A 12,964-nucleotide genomic window follows, 5' to 3' on the forward strand; every position below is an offset into this window, starting at 1 on the left:
TCAATTCAACATTCATTTAAAATCCCAAGATGTTTCAGTGGGATGAAGACAGACGTCTTCGGAAGAAAGCGTCCGACACGTGTGATGGAGGAAACAGTTTCTGGAACAAGCAAAGGTGTGTGTGAGTGAATGGCGCAGCGGTCCTGCTGGAGAAGGAATGTGCAGCGAAGGATGAGAGCGCAGCGGCGCCGTCCTCCACCTCGCCGCTCCGCTCAGGCTTCAACACCTCCAGCTGCCTCCTGCCTGAAGACGCTGCAAGAGCCGCCAAGGTCAGGAGAGCACTGCCATTCACCATCCGCGCACGTGTGTGTGTGTGAGAGAGAGAGGTGTGAGGTGTGTGGAAGAGCAAACACAGGCCTAGGCATGTGTGCTTGTGCAATAGTTGCTGTGGTTACAGCAACAGCGATGGCAACAGTGGGGCATTGTGTGCGTGTGTGCATGTGTTTGTGCGTGCATGTGTGTGCCTATGCAGATAATGATATTAGACTGTCCACAGCGATAATCCTGTAAACTGGTTTAAAAGTCCTCCCACACAGACTTAAATCTAAACTGTTGAACTTATAACATTTCTTTTTCATAACCATTCCGACTGTGCCACCTCACAGCAAAGCTTTGTGGCCCCAACAAACGTGATAAATCAATTATATTTGTGCCTCTGTGCAGCGCGGTCATTATGGGTGAGTATGTGAAGGCCGGAACCAAACAAGGCAAACAACTACAGAGAGACATTTCTGTCCAAAACTGTTGAAAACTGTACTTTTTTAGCTGCTCTGCATAAAAAAGGGGAAGTGAAACATCCCGGTTCAGCTCTGATGGTCATGATTTATGGTTCTTTCACTGATGAAAAGTCATCAAAGAACCTAAAAGGAAAGCATGACTACATAATATATGTCCGGCTTTTTGCACCACAAACATGGATGATGGGTTGTTTGAATTTCTACAGTAAAAGAAGATGCCAGTTTTGAATCCAGACGTTAAATATTTAGTCTACGATGTCTAAAATTATGCACCCGTTGCACATCCAGAACATGAGGGATGTAGAAATGAAGCATATGCATCTGGCTCAAACTTAAAGGTGACCCCAGGTCGCCGCTCTCCTTCGCCAAGTCCCTCTCCTTCGACTTCATTTCTGTGTCTGCCACAAACTGTTTGCCGTCTATGTCAAGTGAGGGAGGAGACAGTGGTTTGGCAGCGAGGAATCATCCCTCTGATGTTTGCTGTCCTGCTTACGTTCTTTCCTATCATCGCGCCGGAGGGTCTCTGGCGCTGCGTCTCCTCTTCTGGAGTTTTTTATGGTTTCTCTGCTGCGTGTTCAGCGCTGTCACTAGCTGACTCTTTGAGTTAGGCGCATTGCGGCCTTGTACTCTGATCAAATTACTCCCAATAACCCAGAATGACGAAGTGAAACCAGAACGTTTTTGCAAATCTGTTAAAAGAGGAAGTGTTGGAGCACCTTCGGCGGTGGTTCGAGACGCCAGTCTTTTTCTGAAGAGTCCCGTCGCAACTCATCTGCTCACCTGAACAGCAAAGATTTAAGCACTAAACTGGCTGGAGTGTCCACAAAGGGTGGCGCGCTTTGAAACCTTGGGTACAGCCTCATATTGTAGCATAAATCTGAGCATCTTCCACATTTATTCCCACCTGATATTTCAGCCGAAGGACCATTTTTCACCCCGATTAACAGGTTTCAGTTTTACGGGCCTCAGTAAAAGTCAAAGTATCCTGGCAGGCCACTGGAGAAAGGCTGTCCATCGAGCATCACTGTTTTAATGTCAAAACTCATGTTTTATTAAATCCCTGCTTGTACTCCTTTGCATGCCTGCAGAGGTCACTTGATGTCAAACCTAAATAGACTGCTGGCATTGTTAAACTACACTGCAAGTGTGCAGGGTGACCCCGGCTGAATATTCATCCTGCAGAGACGCAGGACAATAGGTCAGGAAACCAAACACTCGCCATGTGTTTAGGAATAATACGCAGTTGCACAAACGGGTTATTTCTGTTGACGGATGTGTGTTTTCTTAACAAATGCTGTTAGAATAAAGTGGATATTTATAGTTATTTTTTAATTGTTATGAGAAGTTAGGGTTAAAAATAATGATTCCATTGAAGAGACGGATTCATGGCTGCGGTCATTTAGGAATTTTCCTGACATGTCTGCCCATAAATTGGACTTTGGACACTGGATCCACGCTGCTCAGAACCCTGTTCCATCTCTTGATGAGGAAGTCTAGAAGCAGAACAGCAAGTCAGTGGGTTTTTCATGTCCAGAGCAGGAGCACTCAGCCTTTGGTTTGGTGTCTGCTCACTGTTAGCCAAGAAATTTCCCTTCCTGTGAAGGCTTTTACTTTAAATACGGTTGAGTTTTCCATGTTTGATTGTGTCTACTGTAGTATGGACATGTAAAAAAAATCTTCTAAATAAGTCATTTCAAATGACGTATAATCATACTCACAACCCAATAACAGTAATTAAAAACCAGCTAGCTTGGATTGTTACCACTGGGCGTCTGCGTTTGTAGAAGACGTTTTCCATCTGCAAATCAATTTCATGCTCTGTGAGTCACATATGACATGTAGGAATCTGTAATGAAGAAAAGAAGGATTAAAGTGGCTTTCAGAGTCTGATCAGAAACGTCAAGCAAGCATTAATATTTATAGCGGCGGGAGCGCGACTGGTTTGCTGCAACATTTATTCCCTGCATTGGTTTTCACGCAGCATTTCCGCCCTGGAGGTTATTTCCATTAACACGCAATCTCCCGGGCGACACTTTTTCTAACTTGTCGCCAGCAGAATGATCTCAAAAAACCCAGTGACCATAAAATAATTTAGCTGTAAGGACGTGTAACCCACTGACACCGGACAGAAGTTCAGCCATTGTCGCTTTATTAAAACCCAATGGCAAAGAAAAGATGGAGGCCTCTCAGTGGGGACAGCTTTTTTAACCAAGAACATATATCCGAATTATCTGCTGGTCAGAGTCCAGCTGTGAAATGTCCCATAAATGTGTGTCAGTGGACACCTTACTTTTATTAAGGTCCTTACTTTAGGGTCTGCATTTTAATTCAACTTTATTCATACAGCATCAATTACAATCAAGAGCCCCTCAGATCGGTCAAACGTCACACGTGCACAACTCACATGGACATTTGGTTGATCGGGGACTCTTCACATCAACTGTATGAGTGAGAGACGGATGTGTGTGTCCTGATGGGTCAGTGACCCGTCCAGGATGCATCCTGGTACGATCAAAATCAAGATCATAGTAGCTCAAGTCCATCAAACGAAGGGGTGGTTTCAATGTCCTCCACAGTGTAGGTGCATTCTTGCCCGTATCCCTTGATGGGGGATGGAGCAGAAAAATCCGCTTTTTCCCTGAACGTGTCGCATATATAGGTGCAAACGAATGTATAATTGATCAGAGAAGGAAAGCCTGACAGCAGATCGGCTGTCTGGTGATGCTACCTGACGGATCAGTGTCGTGTCTGTTCTGTGTGTTTTCGGCGCCAGAGCTCAGCCATGTGGACGCCGCTCTGTTATGGAATAATCTCCCGACAACAATACCGACCACGATCCCTGCCTGTCAACACCTCATCCAGAGGGAATGGATAAATAAGTAATGGTGGGCGTGTTTGTGCTGCGGGCTGGGATGTTTGCCGCCATGACAGACCCTGGGGGCACCAGAGCGAATCCAGGCCGCGTTGAACTTCTTCCTAATCAGCTGCTGTCCATCATGGCTGCCCCGCTGACTGTGGAGCCGCTATCTCTAATATACACAAATGAAGTGCATTAGCAAGGCACGCTGCAGGGCATCTTTTAATTGGAAGGTACAGAATAACACCCTCCACCCTGCTTCTTTATCTGGCAGCAAGACTGGAATATTCTCATCCAGGCAGAGGTTCAGATCACCTTGGCTCAGAGATGACAGGCTTTAACCTCAGTCATTTAACACATCACATTCCCCCTCCGTTAGTTTTCACATATTTTACATTCGGGCCTGTAAGAAGCAAACGGCGGGAGGTCGGACCCTCCTGCTGGGGTTACATGGTCCTCCAATGACCTCGGTCCCAGTTGAGGCCTTTTACAGACCATCCACTTTAGTAATGATTCTAATGACAGCTCACCTCAGGTCATGCAGGGTTGTTCCTGCAGGGTTTGAGTCGGCACTACCATCTGATTTTCTTTTGATATTTTGTTCAATTTGGATTGAGCGTAAAGTACCAAAACTACAGAAATTGTGTCGCTCTTAACGGATAAATTCCTATTTTGAATTTGAACAGGACGAAGTTCAAGCTTTTCTTCATTTTTAAAGAAAACGACCCCTTGAAAAACAGAGGAACCTGATCAACAATGATGCTGTGTCAGGATCCTGCCCTCGGTTTTAAAAGCTGCTGAAATATAACGTGGAGATAAAGAGGGAGAACGGAGAGACTTTACAAAATGTGACATTGACCTCATTGGTAATCATGTCCAGATGAAGGATGAATGCCTGTCACATGTTGATGGGCTAAATAAGAGGCTATTTTTCTGATTTTAGTGTGTGCACGTGTGTGTGTGTGTGTGTGTGTGTGGTGTGTGTGTGTGGTGTGTGTGTGTGTGTGTGTGTGTGTGTGGGCACTGGTATCAGTAATTAAGCGTCCACTTTGGCTGGGTTCATACAATGCGGGCAGTGACGGAGTTTTCCCCCGATACATAAATGGAAGACACATTAATGGAGGTGGAGGATTCTCATTCTCCTCCTTCTTCTGTCCCTCCGGCGACCACTCATTACCCATCTGTGCTGTGTTTCACAGGCTCTTCTTCAGAAACAATACGCTGACCCCCTTCCTCTCACCCTGAGGTGCCTTCCTCTGGGGACACAGAGGGGCCCCTGAGTGTGTGTGTGTGTGACACATTGTTGGAGTGTATTAATGTGAGGGTCTGAGTAATTAAGTGTGTGATATGGTGTGTGTGAAGGCCTGCATTTGGGTTGATCCGCCTGTGCGCGCGAGTGCACACGTGAAAGCAACCACAAGTGTGTGTGAATCCGTGTGTGTGATCTGTTTCCAATTAGCCCTGTGGTGTCCCCGGTAGTCCAAAACCATGACTAATGTGCCCCCCCCCAGCTGCTGCGAGAACATCACAATGGACCGACCCAGACAGAGGAGTTCAGCATTGATAGAAAGGAGGAGAATCATCTATATTCTTGGGTCTTAGACGTGCACAGGTATCAGGACACGCTTGGCCCCACATCTGTGTTGGTCTCCACCACAATTCAGCCATTTCAAGGTTTTATCTGACCGTGTCAGTCGTTATTCCGTCGGAGGCAGATGCTCTGACTTGAGATGTGAAAAGTGTTGCAGATGAGGCATTAATGAGTCATTGAATGGCAGATCACGATAGTTCCCTTCAGGTAAGAAGCGTTTGAATCACGATGTTTGCTTGTGTTGAATGTGGCAGCTGAATGCTGCCTCGGATCACAGAATCTCTTATTTCTGGAGTGTATGAAGAAATTTGTACACACACACACACACACACACACACACACACACACACACCTGTTATATTCTCCGCTGATGAACTACTCAGAGCCAGAACAGCCTTGAACAGGACTGAAGGCACCAGTCAGATGGAAAACCTCTTTGTCTTCTCGCCGCTGCGTGGTGGCAGTGTGGGGGAGGATGATGTGGGAAACGGGGGAAATCCACTGATTCAACCCCTCCATTTGTTTTCTTTTGGAAACGCAGCAATGTGTCATAGTAACCCCATAGTAACTGGATTCCTTTCTCTTGCCAGCAGTCAAATTCATTTTGAGTTTAAGAATTCTAATAACACAACAACAAAAACTAACAGAAACATTTTTTCCATGATATGAGGTTAGCCAACAAGATAAAGGCATATGTTGATGGTGATGTTTGTGTCATAATGTATACTGATATGTGCAGAGCGTGCAGAAAGGTGATATTTCAGTATATAGACACCCCATTATTTGTTATGGACCTCCAGCCCTCTCTTAATTATTCAGTATTTTTAATGATGTATAATCAGTTTATTAAAATCACATCTTTTCCATTCTATAATTCCACAGTGACTTGGGCTGAATAGATTAGAACTGATGTGAGGATGTTATGGATGCCAAAGCGGAACTAAAGGTTAATCTTTGATATATGTGGAGGTTAAAATGAGAGGAGGATACGCGGCGGAATGATAATGATCAGGCTGAAGCACAGACTCCCAGCCGGCCTTGAAACTCTGACGGAGAAAGCTGAGAACGCTTCGACTTTGTGTTTGTCCTGGCGACTCGGGAGGGGATGGGGGGGGGCGTTTGAACTTCAGGCAGCTTGAAGCTAATTCCCTGAAGCCCAACCACCAGGATAAAGCTACCCTTCTCTCCATGGTGCACCTGCAGAGCTGAGGGATGCAGAAAAGAGTATATGGTCATAAAGAGGCGGAAAAGAGCCGAGGGGACGGCGGCGAATGAGACTGCACAAACACACTGGTGTTTTTATTGTGTTTGTTGGTCTGTCCTTGTGGTTCACATGGAAAGGCTTCTTTTTTTATTACATGTTGCCATGGCAGGCTTATTTGTGTGTGTGTGTAGAGTAAATGCCCTCATGTTTTGGTGTGGCTAACGATAGGGTGTTAGGGTTTAGGTAAGTATAGCTACAGCAACAAGTCTTCAGGAAATGAGTGTGACTTTATATAACTGTATGTACGCTTTAGTGTGTGTGTGTGTGTGTGTGTGTGTGGTGTGTGTGTGTGTGCGTGTGTGTGTGTGTGTGTGTGTGTGTGTGTGTGTGTGTGTGTGTGTGTGCGTGCACGTGTGTGGTTCACAGTGGTGCAAAAACCTTTAACCTACTGCGGCACGAATGGATATCACAGCTGTAAAAACAGATCTTTGCTGGGTGAAATGCTCAGGAACACGTCGAGATGGATGGTGCAGGTGAAGGTTATTTGCTCTCTGGAGGCCAGAAATGTGGACTGTAACGTGCACATCCTGCCGCCTGATACCTGTGTGGCTAGTAAAAACAATGAGACTCTTTTTACCCAGTTTTTTACGCAGTTGCTATCAGTGCTAAACTCATTTTCGAAAGAAAAAAATTGGGAAATAGCTGAATACGATGATCCCCACTTTGAGCATCTCGGGGATGGATGACTGCTTTGGGCACCCGGACTGGGGAGTGTTCCAGGAGGGGGCAGACCTGCAGGACTGTCCATCACCAGGCCTGATGTAACTGTGGTGATATGATGAGCTTACACCACCACCCCCCCACCCAGCGCATGTGAAGAGGCTTCAAGAAAGATGGGCTCCAAGAGCAGGTCCATCAGATCAGCCGAAGCCTCTCTGATATCTTGGTGTGTTTCTTAGCACGGGTGTCCTGGCTGCATCACCCTGGGGGGCAGCAGACTCTGGTCCTCAGGTGAGATCCTCACTGAGGAAACGCATCACCATGGCTATGTGATGTCAGTCTTCCATGTGCAGAACACTTTCAACCACCCCTGCTTGCCAAAGTTGCCACCTGCCTCAAATCCTCTACTATTGTGCCTTTGCCTAAAGACTGAGGAACAACGTCTCCCCCAGACTCCCCCATTTTAGGTATTTTCTTTGTTTAATTATCTACTGCATTTTATCTGCTTTGATACCAAGAGGTTCAATGAGTATGAACAAACTGTTGGTGGGTTTATAAGAAACTCAGCAGGACTGTAAACAATCAAACAATTCAGTAATTCTTAGATGTTCTAGTTTAAATCAACTTTCTGCAAGTTTTGTAGAAGGACAGACATTGGGAGCAGCTGGTTTCAGTACAGCCACAAAGAACGCGACAGTGAGGAGCGCCTTTAATACCTGCTGACGATGAAGAACAGGTGTGTTTGATCAGAATTAGGTACACCTTCACACACCTTCACACAGAGTCTGGAAGGAGGAGGAGACGAGGAACCAGGAAACAAGGAGAAACTCCAGCTGTTCCCCATTTTTCCTTCATTTCTCACTTTCTATATCTTCTTCTCTTTGGAGAAGAAGAAATCAAGCCTGAAGAGAGGAAATGAGGATGAGTTTCAAAGAAACGGGAAGTGCCCAACGGTGTCAGGATGAGCGCAGCAGCTTTGAATGTGGGACCATAAATGCTGTGAAACATGTTCAGGCAACATTTACAACAGTGATATGTCATTTTGGTGAATTCTCCATAGAGAATTCTTGGCTTGCGTCGATGGTATGTTGAAGCCGTCACATGTTATTAAACCATACCTCAGATTATTTACAGCCTTTAAATGTTAATATGGAGTGGTGTTTTATGTTAAATAAAAAAACAAAACAGCCATCCAATTTCATTAGGTATTATTTCAAATTCCATATGTATTGATGAGTCGGTTGCATTTTAATGCTAATTTATATTTTCCATGCGCTTAACACGGCTAATATGGAGGCCGAGTGCAGTCAGCCACTGCCTATCTCATAAAATTAGACCCTGTGTTGACATTAATCTTTCAACACAAATCCTTTAATACTCTGAATAATAATTGGCTGCATCAGGACACCGATGAAAGCTCTGACATCAGCCGTCAAGGATGGGTCATAACTGCACCGCAGCACCACGGTGGCACGTTACCATCACATATGAGCTGGCGGGAGGAGGAAAACATAAAACAAAAGGATGAAAGTGCACATTGCATGATGGGAAAACAAGGCAGCAGCTCGTGGGCCACCGCCAGCGTGCATGTTTATGCATACAGTCGCCGAGGCCACTCTGCAAACACAGATTTAGCTCCAGTAAATGTGGAGGCGACCATTTTAAAGGCGATCTGGGACATTGCAGGAATGTCCTGAGATTTACAGCCTTCTGCGGGGATTCCTGCACAGGCTTAATGTGGCGTGCAGGTTAGAGACGGATTCATTAGGGGACCAACATTAATTATTCAAACTGAAAAACCAACTGTTTGTGTCCATTTCAGTCACACCATATATGGATGGGAAAAAAAACGCACCGCTAACCATCCAAAGTGTTTCTTTAAATGCTGAATTAAAACCTGCCATGACCAAATGTGTGCATGTGCATGTGCATGTGCGTGTGGGTTTACTTGTGTGTGCATTCATGTGCGTCACAACTTTTCCAAACTGTGGCCTCGTCAAACCCAGCTGAGCCTATAAATACTGAGCGTGGTCACCATTAATGTGGCGGGATCTTTCTGTCCTTCCCAGCAGTACTGACACACACACACACACACACACACACACACACACACACACACACACACACACACACACACACACACGAGAATATACTAAAATATATAAACTCCCCCCCAAAAAACTTCAATTAGGCTTCACTGGCAGCTTTACTCTCTCTCTCAGTCAGATCCACCTGCAGCGGTTTCCAGATTACAGGTGTGATTTCCAGTTTACAGGTGTGTCTTTTGTCCAGTGTTCATTTGTGGAGTGTGCTGCATTTTGCAGCGTTTCTGTGGCACAAATGTTGCCGAGGCTAAATTAGAAGTAATTTGAAAGATAATGCAAGCGCTGCTTCAACCAGAGGTCTAATTATTATGTGATTTAATTAATATTTAATGTTGGACAAGCACAGTAACATAGTGGAGCAGTGCGAGCTCAACAGCCAGTAAAAAAAGAAAGAGAGAGATCAGAGAATGAAAGAGGCCTGGGGGAGAGGCCTTCTCTCACGCTCATGTAACCCCCACTCACTGTAGATTAATTACTCTGTGTCACTCACACGGGGAATTCAGGGGATTTTCTCTCCTGTCACATATAACAGACACACGCCTCCACGCTGGAGGGGGACGTCTGACCCACATGCAAAGGTGTGCAGGCCCCTCCCAGTGAGAGGACTAATGCAGGTGTCATTTAAACTCTGTTTTAATATGAGGAGAACAACAAATCTGCAGATTTTAGCTGAATCTTTAGGAGATTGTTTCCTGCATCCAAGCCAATATCCTGAATGTGTGGAATGAAGGCACGGCATTCTGATGGATTTGATGGTCTTCTTTGTAGCGTTCAAGAGTTTCCTGTGAGTGAATCAGAATCCTGACAGTGTTTCACTGCTGGATGTAACATTAAAGATTTTTTTTTTAATGTAACAATTCTGCATTAGTAATGGAGGCAGTTGTCTGCATTAAACACCTCAGGTTGTGTTTATAGGGAGTTTTGCAGTTATAATGATGATTTTTTTTTTTTTTTTACCACTGAAGATGACTTTAGCCAGAGCCCGGGGTGGGCATTGCTGTTCTGTTAGCATTAGATCAGATTACTCAGCCCCCCTCCAACTCCAGGACCCTTGAAGTGCTCCTCACCCCCCTGTATGGCGGAGAATCCTTCACATTTGGGATTAAACCCGTGCGTGATCACATGTGCGGTGAGGATCTCAAGCAGATCATCGGTTCCTGGTGCTTGGTGAACGGTGTCTGACAGGAATGTGCAGGATCATAAAGATTACCTGTTAGACTTTTATCTTCAAACATTCATCCTTTTGTCTTCTTCTCTCGAATCCATCCAGACACCATGAAAGTGTTGTGTGAAAGTGATATTCTGCAGCACGACGTTACAGAACGTCTCCTCCACTTTCAAAGACCAGCATCAGTATGGTGGGAGTCTGGAGTGGCGGGGAGGGACGCACCCGTCGCCAAACCTGAGTGTAAATGACCTTTGACCTTACGGTTGGAGGAATCTTTGTAAATAATTGCTGGACCTGAATTGGAAACTGCTTAAAAAAGCCCCATCATCCCTGACTGACCAGGGTCTGGGTGAGAGAAGAACACCGCTGCCACAGCTGACGGAGGCTCGGAGGCCAGAATGCCCAGGAACGGTCCTGAGTTTTAAAATCACAGGTTTAGAAATGCAGCCATCGCCTGAAGCCTCATGGGTAAAGTCTGATTGTTTGAACGCACCTTTAGGAGGCTCGCAGGTTTTTGGCCTCATGTTTTCGTAGCTGCTTTTCAACACCAGACTCACCTCTCGTAAAACACTGAAGTCATCGTGGCGACGCACCGAAACGGCGGCTTCTGCTACCGTGCAGCCTTTCCGGGCCACAACGCTTTACATTACCAGTGCAGTAAAGAAGAATCATTACCTTTTAAAAACAGTTTCTTTTAGTGAACTCTCCAGCAAAGTGCTTTTGTAAAAGAAATTTATTTTTTACTTCAATCTTAGATTTATTTTTCAAGCCAACGTTTAACTGCACATCTAGATTTCTACTGCCTGAAATACTGCCTGAAATACTTTTAAATATGGCCTTAAGTAAGTAAAGCTGAAAAGAATTTTGCTTTAAATATAAATGGAATGTATGTTCAACTCTTACGGAGGCTTTCACATTATTTGAACTGGTTTGAACACACTAGTTGAGATGAAGAAAGAGTAAATAAACATCATCTCAGCTTTTGAAAACTTGGTTGCTGTTGCTGTCTGCCTGCAGAAAAACCCGAAGCCTGTTATTTATCTGACTTTGACACCTACATGCACATGGACGTCCTGCATTTGGTCCTCATCCACAAGTGAAATCTGCTGCCATTAGTTACTTTATCACACATCTCTGACGCTTGTATTAGTGCAATGATTATATCATTGGATGACTTGTTTCTGTATTTTATTGTTAAGAATTTAAATTTTGCATTTCTTTTCTTTTCTGTTTTTCTTTTTTTAGAGGTCTGGCGATAGACGTTGCTGTATTCATGTTAAATGGAACAGTAGCGCACTCAAGTGGTCAGTTTATTAACTGCAACTCTACATTTTTATCTCAAGCCTAATCAAATGACTCAAAAAAAAAGCGGAAGTTATCAGCAATAGGAGCTGTAGTTGAAGAGGAAGACCAAGTTGTAACACTATTGGGAAGTTTGCCACCAAGTTAACAATTGTCACTGCACTGGAAACAAAGATTGACAACCTGACACTGAAATTTGTTCAGCAAGCATTAATGAAGAACAAAAGCAAGTCAATGCTAATGAGAACAGTGGTGGTACATCAGGTGGTGCAGCAGCAATGTCATCACGATTGCATGGCGATGTGCAGGATGGCTCCAAAGCAGTGGGAGCAGGACAAAGCACATGGAGATGCTATAAGTGTGGGAAGGAAGGCCACATTAAACGTGACTGTCCGAGCTTGAAGAATAATTCTAAAAGGAAAATCCACAAGGCTAAAAATGTGAGGTGTGAGAATGAAGATGACTCATTTGAAAGTGTTTTCGTGTCTAGAAGGGAAAGCTCTGAACAAACACAACAAGTTGAATGGTTAATTGATTCCGGAGCGTCAAAGCACATGACATGTAATCAAGAAATTCTTCAGGAATACCAACAGTACTCCAAAGCACAGTCAGTGAAACTAGGTGACGGCAGGGTGGTTGATGCCCTAGGAATTGGAAATGTCTACATGACAATGACCTTCAAGTCGAGTGATGTAAAAAATGTCACAATGTATGATGTGCTGTATGTCCCAAAACCTTCTGGGAATTTATTCTCGGTGGGAGCTGCTACCAACAAAGGAAATACAGTTAATTTCAAGAGATCTCGTTGCTACATTCGTGGAAAAGGTGGAACTCTCTAAGGAATGGGAACACAAAGAGCCGATGGACTATATCAGCTGGATGTGGAAGGAGGTGAATCTGTCTTTCACAATGCAACAGTAGCTGCCAGCTTGTGGCACCAGCGTCTCGGTCACACTACCAAGCTGAAGGAACTAAAAGGTCTGGTGAAAGGAATGGACTTCTCTGCAGAAGAAGAAAAGGTTCCCTTCTGTGAAGGGATATGTTACAATGCTGCAAGGTATACTTCATGAAACAGAAGAATGAAGTACAGTCCAAATTCAAAGAGTTTGAGAAGACCTTCACAAACGAGTGTGGACTGAACATCTTGAAACTGAGGACAGACAATGGTGGTGAGTACGCCTCAACGGAGTTTCAAGAATATTTGAAGGCTCAAGGCATCCACCATGAACTGACAGTACCTCACTCACCACAGCAAAATGGTGTTGCAGAGAGAAAAAATA

At 44.7% G+C, this 12,964-nt stretch overlaps 1 long non-coding RNA gene across 1 annotated transcript in view; it reads left to right on the top strand.

The window, feature by feature from the left end:
* The window catches only part of LOC130514080 (uncharacterized), a 20,855-nt gene continuing 7,891 nt past the window's right edge, over positions 1–12,964 (top strand). The window contains exon 1 of the long non-coding RNA XR_008946908.1: positions 1–269. This is a non-coding gene — a long non-coding RNA (uncharacterized LOC130514080). The remainder of the gene's footprint in view (positions 270–12,964) is intronic.

Source organism: Takifugu flavidus, chromosome 2, assembly GCF_003711565.1.
Source record: "Takifugu flavidus isolate HTHZ2018 chromosome 2, ASM371156v2, whole genome shotgun sequence".
Classification (NCBI taxonomy): Eukaryota; Metazoa; Chordata; class Actinopteri; order Tetraodontiformes; family Tetraodontidae; genus Takifugu; species Takifugu flavidus.